The sequence below is a fragment of the Hyposmocoma kahamanoa genome, unplaced genomic scaffold, assembly GCF_003589595.1.
Source record: "Hyposmocoma kahamanoa isolate Upper Pololo Valley unplaced genomic scaffold, ASM358959v1 99782, whole genome shotgun sequence".
In the NCBI taxonomy this organism is placed as follows: domain Eukaryota; kingdom Metazoa; phylum Arthropoda; class Insecta; order Lepidoptera; family Cosmopterigidae; genus Hyposmocoma; species Hyposmocoma kahamanoa.
Window position 1 is genome coordinate 9,113 of NW_020656036.1, and position 13,910 is coordinate 23,022.

Consider the following 13,910-nt stretch of genomic DNA (forward strand, 5'->3'; position numbering starts at 1 on the left):
TTATTAATTAATAATGAAAATTAGAATAAATTAAAACATATTAATTAGTACTGCAGTCTTATGTCCGTTTGGGATTTTTTATCGGAGGAAATACTGGATCCCAAACTGAGGATATGGAGAAACCATGTTCCCTGTTGAAATTTGGATGTTTTTTAATTTCTATGGCCTCTCACAGCTTCTTGGGTAAATAACGGAATTATTTTACAAGGACCTGGGGTTTGTCAAACTTCATTGAGTGTGTAGGTTTATCCATGACATGTTCGCAGACTGCAGACTTATTTACGCGACGGTGTTTGACATCAGCTATATTATGTTCTTTGACGCGGGTACAAATACTTCGCTTCGTTTATCCAATATAAGAGAGACCGCACTCATAGTCAAGCTTGTGAACTCCTGCATCCTGTAAAAACATGTTACATTTCACGGGTCTCAGGAACTGAGAAATCTTCCTCAGGGGCTTGAAATAGGTCTTAATAGACGCACGCCTGAGGACTCTTCCGAAATTGTCTGTAACACCTCTCACTTAAGGTAAAATGGCAGGTCTTCGCTCGACTGTTGGTGGTTTCATACGGCGCCTGTGGCGTTGGCGTGGAATCTTCAACTTATTCGTATGTAGGACTTGCTTTATATGCTGAATAATATAATGTTAAAAATACGTATTATAATGTTAAACACTATGAAATCTGATAATGGTTGGTGGACGAACACTTTCGTAAGGAGTTCTACTGGTACTAATTGGTTTATGTATATAATAAAAAGTTTACTTCCTATCACACTGCCTGTGGAACAGATCAGTTTGTAGTTCTTGTATTTGAAGTAGTTCTTATTTTTTATTAGTTTAGATTAGATAGTAGTTTGAATATTATGTTCAATTTCAACGTACACTGTTTTCTGTTTCTCAAATAGGATTTTAGCCAACCATGTGCCTTTTCGAGTATGTCAGTATTGTATAGTTTAAACATCAAGATGTTACGTGATACTTTGTCGTAGCTTTCGTCATATCAATAAGTATATATACCTAGAGCGTAGCGTAGATTTATCCTGAATACAGCCGAATACCCGTTGGATATACTTATTTGACGACAGCATTCGTGGTTGAGTGATTTTTACGAAAACCAAAATCGTTTATGTTAATAGATTAAAATTTCCAAGTAACTGTAAATGCGATTTGTAATTGCTTTTTCAATAATTTTTTAGAACACTGAGAGAATAGCGATGTATATAAAACTTCCTACATTAATGTGAAGTAATCATGAAAACTCCTAGACAATAGTCGTCTTTTAGTTGACTGGTACAGAAGGTCTACTCTCAAAATATACAACCGCAGCTGCGTACGAAATCAAAACTATCCGTGAGCCGTCCGCAGTTCGTTAGCCACAACAACGCTTTCGGTTTGGGCTTCGGATCTCATAGACAATAACGGACCGATAACATGTGTGAATGGTGAAATAGGTTATTTTACACACTTATACAAAAATTTTACTGAACAAACGGCGGATTTCTTTAATGTTGTACCATAATCTATCGAAAAATCATTATCGACTTGCAAACGTTTGATTAAAGTCGATTTTGGAATATTTTACTTCTTATGGGAATATCCGGGAATGTCATGTGAGAATTTATTATTTTGCATTTATAAATACTCAAATATTATAAAAAGTTAATTTGTGCAGGAAAAATATTTAAATGTAAGACTATAGAATAGTTAGAACTATTGTGATTTAGGATTGTATGAAAGTCCTAGCACACTACTAAGTAATAAGTGTCAATCGCCTTAAAAAAATATTTTTGAAAAGACTTTAAAGAGAGTCATAAGGTTTTTTATTGTGCTGGACGAACAAGTCGTCCATAGCAGTGCAGTCCAGTTGCAGTGCAATTCAGAGCTTACGTGGCACTCGGAGATATATGTTGACAAGTCCCATGTACCTATAATTTTACCAGCACCCTTAATCTTCAAAACCGTAACGCACTAATGCTCACATTACCGCTAGGCGGCAGAAATAGGTCAGACGGCAGTACTTCTTTGGAAGAACTCTTTTACAAGGAGCTCTACATTACTCTTTCAAAAGGAAAATTGGGTCTAGTCCTATAAATAGAAGGGAGAAAGACACAACAAGACAAATGTGTATACTGCATGGAAGTCCTTGCAAAATTAATGTAATCAAATATAATTAATTACCTCTTAATTCCTTTTATTCAACGTATTTTCTGAAATATGTCACTTAAGGAAAATAATTATATGGCAAATAATTATATTTACCTTAAACTTCCTTTCCTTCAGAAACGTATTCAGGAAAATACGACGTACTTATCCATTTCCACTTCATAAGTTTTTTTTTGCACATATTTTTCTAAACGTGTTGAATAAACACTCACGAAATGCTCAAGAATGTAAAAGTAATTTGTGGTTATCTATGTCTGTGTCCATGGCACCCGCGACACAGGGTTTCCCTAGTGCGGGGCTGTATTGAGTGTGATACGTTATTAGTATTATTATAATATCAATGTGTATTATTGTATTTGTATAAAACAGATATTATAACACTATATTTGGGAAATACGTGCCTATCATTGTTTGTATAACTAATAATCAAAATCAAAAGATTTGAAAGTCATTCGCACCTTAAAGCACATTGAACTGCGTTTGGAAACATACAAATTAGTTTCTGTATTCAATAATACTTTGCTTAGATACGGCTTAGTACGTTAACCTCAATGATTAATGTTTTAAAGTTCACTAAAAAGGTGATGTTTTCACAAGCAGCCTGTTTTCTACTTTAAACAATATATTGGGAATTATACTGATCTAATATATATATTATATATATATTAGATCTTATCCATTTTTATCCCTTTACTTTTGTTGTTTTTCTATTTCTTTATTTTTAATCTTAGATTGAGGCTTATTCTGGTACAAGAGACTAATCAAATCGTTTTCTTAAAAGTTACTTCGATACGATCACAGACCGATAGGTTACAATTTAAATTGCAACAATCCATCAAGTCCATCACCCATACGCATCACAAACAGAAACTCTGTTCTACTAAAAAGTATTGACGGCACCATGTATGTATCTGTCTGTGTAACGATGGGAAGGTCACGAGGTTGAGGTCGCGCCGGGCCCAACTCCCGATTGTCCCGTCGAGGCGCGCGGCGCTCGCACATTGGGATCGGTCTACATTGCAATTTACATACTTGAATATGAATCGACAAGTCGAAAGAGATAATCTGCACTATGACTTGTTTTCTATTCCAGGAAACATTGACTCCGATTTGAAAAATTAACAAAAATATAAAATAATCTAATTATGTTTATCGAATTCAGTCATGGTTTTAATTTCTAGCTAACTCACCGGTGACCCATGTATCCATGAGATGTTTCGCAGTAAACAATTGACTATCATGTCAAAACAAAACAGTGCAAGTCCTAAACAGTGTTTTGTATTTTCGTTGCACACATGTTGCACACTCTCATTTTGGTTACCCATATTTTATTGATTTTCTTGGTTACTCTCGTAAGTTCTGAATTAAAACCAGCGCCTTAAGGAACTTAGACATATGATTAGCCAATGCCCTTCCACGTTATGACAAAACAATACCCGTTTTAGCCTCTGCATTTAATCTGTATTGTGTCATATTAGTGTAGAAGATATTTATACTATATTGAAACAGAAATATTATTTTGTGGCCAATGTAGTTACAGGTACATGCATACGAGAAAATTTATAATACTTAGAAATTATGAAAACTTCACAATAGTGATAAAAATTAATATTTCAACATACAATTCGATAGTAATTTGATGTAGTTATTATATAAAAAAATTGATAATGATGAAAAAAGAGAAATCATTACAATAAGAATGTTTGTATGTTTGAATGTTTGAAAGCAGGCTAAATTTATTTGTTTTTAATTCAAATAGCTTTTGCAATTAAGAATCAAAAGAACTTATCTAATGAAGATTATTATAATGACTGGATGGAGTTATTTAATATTTAATGCACAAAGTAAGTTAGTATTGTATCTTTTCCGTTGTTAGCATGAAAAATTACATAAAAACTAAAAATTCTTTTTGCAGCTCTTTCTCAAAAGGTGTTTTTGATTATTACTGGGTGTATTGGTTTGATACGCTATCGTCTCTGTGATGCAACGTTAATAACTACGTGGCGTTTAAGGCTTATACTTGTTTTATTTATTTTAGGATTATTATAATAATGTGTGAATGTACATAATTTAAAGTCACATATCATGTACATTTTGATGTATACGGTGCCTTACGAAGATAAAGTACCTTTACACGTGGACTTTCGCTTTTTTTTCACGAGTACAAAAACCTTTTAAGATTTGTCCCATGGTCATAGGAATACCGTGTATATTCAACAGAGTAATATATGCAGTATTTTGTCAAAGAACGAGACAATTTATTATTTTTAACTTATTTAGTTCGTATAATAAATCTTGTGACATTCTTATCTGTAATATTTTATGACTTGACATTTGCGAAACATGATTATACCAGCACGGTTTTTGTTAGATTTTCTGTTGATATGTCTTAAGCATATAAAGGAATTATTATTACATAAGTGTTAAAAGATATATAGTCTGATGCAGTGATTGCTGATGGTTTTTAGTATTAAAAAGAAATATCTGCCATCAATTTACCACATGACCAGCAGAATGAGAATTTATCGAGTTCTTAGGTTTTCGCGATTGTTACACATAGGAAATGAAACTATTTTTCCGGATTTAAATCGCGTATATTTGTTTTTTCAAACAAACCGACGTTTCGGGCCCTTTACAGGTCCCATGGTCACGGTTGACTGAGGTGGTACAGTCTTCAACCAGTTGTGTCTAATATTAATGCAAACCACCCTATTTTTTCACTATAGTTACAATAGTTATTAATTAAATACCTTATTTTTAATTTTACAAAGAAAACATTCCAATTTACGCTACATTAAGTTTTACAAATTATTTTATTGAATGAATTTTTATTAAGTTTAATTTATTATTAATTATTAATAGAAATTCAGTTTTGCAAAATCGTTTGAATTACGCAGTGGCTCCTCGTCGTGTTCCATACGAAGAAATTATTTGTAACGTTGAGGATTGTCTAGTTAAAAACAACATGAGAAAGGAAGTTTTGGAGGCAATACGCCAAGACGTTTCGTTAATATTGCGTTCAAATAAACAGCCCAGACCGAATCTTACTCGAGATGAATATAACGCGCTGAAGACCTTCCGCGAAGATTCTGAATTAGTCATCCTCCGTGCAGATAAAGGTAACGCGACGGTGGTCATGAATACGTCAGATTATAACAGCAAAATAACTGACTTACTATCGGATGAAAGCACTTATAAAAAGATGAAGAAAGACCCTACCACCAAGATATTAAAAACAACAACTAACTTAATATCTAAGCACTCCGATACGCTGAAACTTGATGTAAGTGCGTTTGTGCCCTGCGCCGTGAAACCACCAAAACTGTATGGGTTACCAAAAATACACAAGGCTGACAGCCCACTCCGTCCCATAGTTAGCCAGATTGACACACCAACCTACAAACTGGCTCAACACATGGCAAAGGTACTGTCACCATTGAGAGGGAACACTTCCACACATGTGAAGGATTCATACCATTTCATCAGTGGAATCAAAGATCTACGGTTAACTGATGATGACACCATGGTCAGTTTTGATGTTCAGTCGCTGTTTACCAACCTACCAGTAAAAGACTGCATTGAAATTGTACGTAGGAAGCTAAGGGAACATAATATGTCCATTGAATATGCAGAATTATTAGAACACTGCCTAAGATCAGGCTATCTATTGTGAATAATGAATTCTACCTACAAATTGACGGTATAGCGATGGGCTCCCCGGTATCTCCCGTTGTTGCCGATATTTTCATGGAAGACTTCGAGGAGCGAGTTTTACCCATGGCCTCAGCTAGGCCGAAGATTTTCAAACGGTACTTTGATGATACTTTCACAATATTACCTAAAGATAGCATACCTTCTTTCTTGGACCATCTTAATTCTTTTAGTACTAAGATCCAATTTACTATGGAACAAGAGAATTGTGGTACTTTAGCTTTCTTAGATGTTTTAATTAAAAGAAATCCTAATAACACCTTAGGCCATACCGTATTTCGAAAGAAAACCCATACAGATAGGTACCTCAATGGTAATTCCCATCACCATCCTAGCCAGTTAGCTACCGTGGGCAAATCTTTGTTTCAGAGAGCATATGGTGTCTGCGACAGTAATCATCTGGCGGGGGCACAGTAATCATCAGCATATAAAGCAAGTCCTACATGCGAATAAGTTGAGGATTCCACGCCAATGCCGCAGACCCCGTGTGAAACCACCAACAGTCGAGCGAAGACCTGCCATCTTACCTTACGTGAGAGGTGTTACAGACAAGATCGGAAGAATCCTCAGGCGTGCATCTATCAAGACCTATTTCAAGTCCCTGAGGAAGATTTCTCAGTTCCTGAGACCCGTGAAATGTAACATCCCCTTACAGGATGCAGGAGTTTACAAGCTTGACTGTGAGTGCGGTCTCTCTTATATTGGACAAACAAAGCGAAGTATTTGTACCCGCGTCAAAGAACATATAGCTGATGTCAAACACCGTCGCGTAAACAAGTCTGCAGTCTGCGAGCATGTCATGGATAAACCTACACATTCAATGAAGTTTGACAAACCCCAGGTCCTTGCAAAAGAAGTCCGTTATCTACCCAGGATGCTGCGAGAGGCCATTGAAATTAAAAAACATCCTAATTTCAACAGGGAAGATGGTTTCTCCGTACCACCAGTTTGGGATCCAGTATTTCCTCTAATGAAAAATCCCAAACAGACATAAGACTGCAGTACTAATTAATATGTTTTAGTTTATTCTAATTTCTATTAATAATTAATAATAAATTAAACTTAATAAAAATTCATTCAATAAAATAATTTGTAAAACCTAATGTAGCGTAAATTGGAATGTTTTCTTTGTAAAATTAAAAATAAGGTATTTAATTAATAACTATTGTAACTATAGTGAAAAAATAGGGTGGTTTGCATTAATATTAGACACAACTGGTTGAAGACTGTACCACCTCAGTCAACCGTGACCATGGGACCTGTAAAGGGCCCGAAACGTCGGTTTGTTTGAAAAAACAAATATACGCGATTTAAATCCGGAAAAATAGTTTCATTTCCTAGAATGAGATATAATAAATGTTGACACAGTGACAAAAACATCTACAAATATTTTTTTATGATACCAAGCCACAGAACGAGCAAATCGTGAGTTAGTTTTGTTGTAAGAGCTTTAAATCGGTAAGATCTGAGGGGCATTGCCATTGCGCCCGTCACATTAAGATCTTAGTTGACAAGTCATATGTACCTATAATTTCACCAGCACCCTTATCCTTTAAAACCGGAGCGCAGTAAGGCTCATATTACCGCTTGACGGTAAAAACTGGACGAACTCTTTGACAAGGAGCTCTACTGCCAGTAATTATAATGTAGAGCTTTAAATCGGTAAGATCTGAGGGGCACTGCCACTGCGCTCATCACCCTAAGACCTTAGTTGACAAGTCCCATGTGCCTATAATTTCACCAGCACCCTTATCCTTCAAAACAAGAGCGCAATAAGACTCATATTACCGCTGGACGGCAAAAATTGGTCGAACTCTTTGACAATTAGCTCTACCGCTAGTAATTAAAATGTACACATGTATTTTAACTTTATACGTGTACAAGTCTCACAACTGCTTTTAATGGTGAAATGCAACTGGTTTGCATCTATTGCACCAAGTTCGTATAAGGTAGATAGATATGTTATTAGGCCACCGACTATTCAGTCGGTCAGTGTTCCAGTGTAATTTGTAACTTTGTATTGTTTAATAATAATTGTTCTTCAATGTAATTGTTATTATTAATTTGTTTCTCACGCTTCTATTCAAGTAAAATATGCTTGTTAGTTGGTTCTTATCGATTTAGAGCAATCACAAGAATATTATAACCCTGTTTTAAAGATAAATAGAGCCCATTGACGACCGCTGGAACAGTGTCATAGGCAGCACTTTCGATTTCGTGTTATCGTCAGTTTTTATAATAATTAATCATGACTTTCTAGAACACCGTCCCGTTAAGAGAATTACATAAGGGACCTGCTTAATAACCTGTTATAGGTTTTATGTCGTAACATCGGTCATCAACAACTTTGTTTGTGTTGGGCCTTATTTCTAGATCATCGCTTTATCTACCGACTACGAGATTCTTTATTACTAAGTACTTAATTACGTCAACTTCCGAAAGAGGGTCTAGACCTCAAACACACCATACGCCAATTGTTTCTGTCTCTGCAGCGTATACTTTCATAAGCATCTATTATTATAATATTGCGCTAAGGTAAAGATAGTAAAAGTAAGTAAATCGAAAGACAATTGGAGTCGCTTTTGTTTATTGGTTAGTGGCTCATATAAATATTGTTATCATAATTCAATCTTTTTAGCGTTCCTCCTAATTTCTGTGAGTGTAAATAGGTGACAACTTATCTTCGTATGTAGCAGATATAGATAAACACTTTATTGCTTGTGATGGTTCTAATATCTGTGATGGCAAGTACCAATGCCTTACCAAGTACTTTAACATCAAACTTACATACATTTGTGAATATTTAATAGCAATACCTATAATCGAGTGCAAACGACCTAGTGAACGAAGTTCGAAACGATGGTGTGACCAGGTGGCTGAAAGTCTGGCAATACCCGTGAGCGTCGCACTCTACCTAGCCAAAGACAGAGTGCAGTGGGGAAGATTGATTGACGGTCTACTAGCTAGCTACTAGGAGGAGTAGCAAAATCTCTCGCTAACATCGTAATGAAATCTGCAAATTGAAGAAGGTCCACCACAATTGGAAAAAGTGCTAACCCCCCAGGGCCAGCGTGGCGGATAATGGCCTAAACAATTTCCTTCAAAGGGTTCCGTGCCTAACATTGGGACTTATAATGAGTTGATCACGATGATGATGATGATGATGAGGGGTCGGTAAATGAGCCACAATCGTGACATGCGAATAATTGTAACTAGTACGTATCGATTTATTCGCTTTTTTCCCATATTTATTCGCTTATATTGTGTATACTTATACATTGGTCTGCATTATTTTGTATAATATAGCTAAATAATAATCAAATAATCACAAACATTTGGTAAATTGCTATACTGTTTGTTCATACATAAACACTTAACAACATGGGCTGTTATTTGCGTAAAATATTTTATGATATTAATAAAAATATAATAATAATATACAAAAATATATTTATTCGTGTAAGGCGACAAGCTTAAAATAAATAGTTGATATAACAACCTATTCCATATCCAATAATACGTAAAATCTTTTGTTATGTCTATAAATGTCGGAAATGGAAAACGGTTACAGTACTATAATGATTGGAAAACACTAATAAATTTGGAGATAGTGTGTAATAGTAATAATTCAAGTTGTAGAGTGGACCTGTCCGTATGCCAACTCAAAAAAATGTACAACGAAAAAGAACCTTGCGTGTTCGACCGCTAGAACCGCATGCACGAACATTCATTTGCCGTGCAATCTCTAAAGTAAGTACATGAGATACACCTATGACATCAACTTAATATATGTTTAAAACTACATGTCCCCCGAAACATTACAAACAAACAAACATAAATTATCTTAAATTGACTTTTTACCGTCTTAGGCAGCTACTGTACCCTAAGTCTATCAGGTTTTTAATTTATGCTGTTTACTTTAATCAGTGCTCACTAGTTTTTATCGCACACGGGTCTGGAGCGCTGCAGTCACGCCTTGCTTAGAAAGTGAAATAGTATACAACCGGCCATATGCAATGATCTAGATGTAGACTAGGGATCAGTGGATTTAGTGTTTACTCTGATTCGGTTGGATTATGCCGGTGCGTTCCGATCTGACATCGAAATTTTTACCAGCCAGTTCGCCGGCACGCGTCTGGCGGGGAATACGTTTTAGTGTAATCGAATTTCAAATACCGTAAGAACGTCAATTTGTGTTTTAACGCGCGAAATGATTTTGGAGATTTTTGAATGAAAATAGTAAATTAGTTACAACAATATTCTCCCAAACTTGCTCTGTTAAATGAAATAACTCATGTAACAGCCAACAATATTTATTATTTGACGAGTGATAAAAAATCGGCGGTTCTGAAACTTTTTACCGAGTGAAGAAAGTTTGCAAAGTAAGTACGTAGTATTATACTATTCCAATCTAATATTTTTCTCGTAAAATTTTTACGAGCTTTATGTTTCGTGATATTTTTTTAATAAAATCGAAGGATAAGTTAAAAAATCGATTTATTTTGGATAAAGTGCTGCAGTTGCCTAAGAGTCGTAATAAATAGGGTAAGTTTATTTTTTTTTTATACTACAAAAGTATTGCAAAATATGAGTTACTTTTATAATACCTTTTACCGACCGTTTAAGCTTTTAAGTTGTTACGAGCAGTCTAGGTTAAAAAACATTAAATGTGCAAGATTTCATCACTTAATTTTATTCCCCTAAGCCTAACAATCATTTATGTGGAGTACCCACATAAATTATCCAAGTACAACATGCACACAACTTCTTACTTTAATTTTACGTAATTTAATTTAGTTTTGAAGATCATTAAAATATTATCACACAATGATATCTGTTGCAATTTGAAACTGTCAAACCAGAAATAACAATTTGAAACTAAAAACCAGTGGCGATGGCTCGGAATTTTATTTCCCAAGTGTAATTTACACATTTTTAATTCAGAGTAATTTTTTAATTACAAAAAGTTTCATATCAGGGCTTTTCTTACATTAAATATTTCTTCTACAAGTTTTTGAAATTCACACGAACTATTTGATAATCCGTGAAAATCGATAAAATGTTAATACCGGTTTATGGGAAGTGGAAACATTTTTGGTCGAATTCTTGAAAACGGTCAAAACAAAAACTGTTCAATTTAATGATAGGAATGTCGCATTGAGAGGTTTCGGGTTAAAAAAATATCCTACATAAAAAAAAACAAACAACTTATGATACTGAAATGTTTGTTTACAATCCTCTTAATAAGCGTATAGTGGACAACTTAAACAGTAATCTCTAAGCAACCAATACCTAATCAATGAATAAACATACTGTCAGTATGACAACAGTGGAAAATTATAGTCATGTGTAACAAATACTCGTAATTATCGCGTTTGATCTGTGACACGTTTCACCACGAAATTAGAAGAACTCCCTTTGCTCTGTGATTGACTCAGTTCTCCATTTATTCGTAATAAGAAATAAACGACCCTCAAAATATTTAACTCTTCATTTTGTATTATACTTTGAACATATCCAATCTACATTGACTTTGTTGTTAAAACAGGACGAACGGTAATTCTTTACAACAGAATATAACATTTATTTTTGCAATCAGGGTCTTTTGTTACTGTTTTAAATACAATGTCAGTGAAAACATGATCGTCTATTTATTATAAGTAATAATAGATTACCTTAAAACAATTTTGAATGTAATAAATACAAATTAGTAGCAGTAGAGCTTGTGAAAGAGTTCGTCTAAGGAAGTATACTGCCACCTTACCAATTTCTGTCGCCGAGTAGTAATGCAAGCGTTACTTTGTTCCGGTTTTGAAGGTTAACTGTGCTGGTGAAATTACGGGCACATGGGATTTGTCAACATATGTCCCAGGCTGACGGGCGCACTGGCAGTGACGCTAACATCTTTGCAATTTAAAGCTCTGAGTGGCACTGTAACTGCTATGGACAGTAGTGTCGCTTGCCACCAGGCATACAACTTGTTCGTCCCATCAATTATGGTATCATAAAAAAACAAAATATTGTAATAGTACATTATGACATAAGTGCGGTAAGTTGAAAATTACAGCCGAGGCGGTATAGCTAGCCCGAGCCGTAGGCGAGTGCTGTAAGAAAGCAGAGGCTGTAATTTTCAAAGCGCACGTATGCCATACGACGTTTTATAACATATTTGCGAGGAAATAAATAAGACTCTGACTTTCTTAAACGAATAAATCTTTAATTACTTGTTAAAGCAGTTATAGAAATTTAAACAATTTTTAAAAGTGATTGTTACGTTGCCAGTTGGCATTTTTAATGTTGTCAAGTTATTATTATTAGTTACAATCTCCCCAGTCTCTCTCTCACTCTCTTGAGTGAAAGTAGGAGAAACGAGACCACAGAGTTCTGCAGTCGGTGGCGGCGGCGGAGGCGGTTGCGGCTGCGGCGACGATGGTGGAATGTACGCGTGTGTGCTCGTAGATGGTTGAAAGTCAACACTTGACTCCAAATTTATGTTCCTTGTAACGCGAGAGCTAATTTCTTCTTTATTTCTTATCGAGTCTTCTATGTATCCTTCGGCTACATTGCTTGACCGCCATCCTCCGTGGCGTTTTAGTGTCAATAAGTCCGCACTTGAATCGGCGAGCAATGTAGCCGAGGACCTTCTGAAACTGTGCCCTGTGTATTCATGTGCTTGAGGCAAATTTAAGAAAGTGGCAATTTCTTTCGGCATTGCTCCCAATTTATTAATGCCAATAGGTTGGTTAGTGCATTTTCCATTTTGGTACTTTTGAAGAAATCTGTTGGAATTAGCTTTTGTTGAACGAAGCGCTTCGTATTTCTTCACTACGTCGTAAAAAGGCCCCTGTATTGTGAACGACCTTGGAATTTTATTTTTTGTGTTTTTGACCTGGACAAGAAGAACCCGCCCATGGTTCTCGACATCATTAGTTGTTATGTTTGCCAACTCTTGACGTCTACATGCACCATTTATACCGAATATTAATATGACCTGAAAAGAGATAAAAAGAACGTATATTGTAAAGAAATACGAAAGTGAAAGAAATTAATAACAATAATTTAGTTTCAACTGACCTTTGTTGCCAAATATCGCCAATCCGGAGCTTCTTTTAGGAACTTCTTGATATTGTCAGCCGAAAATACTTTCGACTTTTTACTTACATGGCCATCTGAGCGTCTTTTTAGAAATGCTATCAAGTTGGAGTATGACTTGATATCAATACCATGGTTTGTTTTCATAGTGCTTTTTAGCATTGAATAGTAGCACCACAATGAGCTTGACTTATATTTTTGAGAAAGTTCCATGAAATAGGCTAAAAAGACATTTTCTGAAAATGAATTTGCATCTTTGCTTGTTTTCCATAATGATGAAATTTTGATACGCTTGTAAGTATCTATCGGTCGATTTTTCAGGTAAGAGGCTTAGAGTAGCCTTTTTCGCTGCGTTTAAGACTTGTGGCGGTGTCAAATTAATAAATTCATCACTACTTGACGACATTTTCAAATAAAAACAATACAGCGAACAGAAAAAGCGCGCGAAATAATTTCTATTTGTCCACAAATTAGCCATGCGCGCGCATCAACGTTTTTTTTTTAGGCAAAGGTATAAAAATAGCCAGTATTACTAATAAAGTAAATTAATATTTTTGTGTTTTTGTTACAGATAAATGGTTGTAATTTATTGTCAAAATTAATTAAATGAAAGAATTAAATGTTTATTTACTATATTTTGTCTCCCAAAGTTAATTTTATTCATAAAATATTGACCACTTTTCTAACATCAAAACTCTTTGCAAAGATTTAAAAAAGTATCGTTCATTTTTAGACGGAGCATCTTAAAAAACCGTGCATGTTACTTTATTAAAAAAAAAAACTCGTGCGTTTTTACATTACAATAACGCACAAGTGCGTAATGAAATACTTTACAATATTGAAATTGGTGTGATTTCAGCCACTTTACGAGCAAATATGTTATAAAAATAAATAATGCTCAATAATAAAAAAAATTAACAATTATTTTTTAAATTAATTTCAC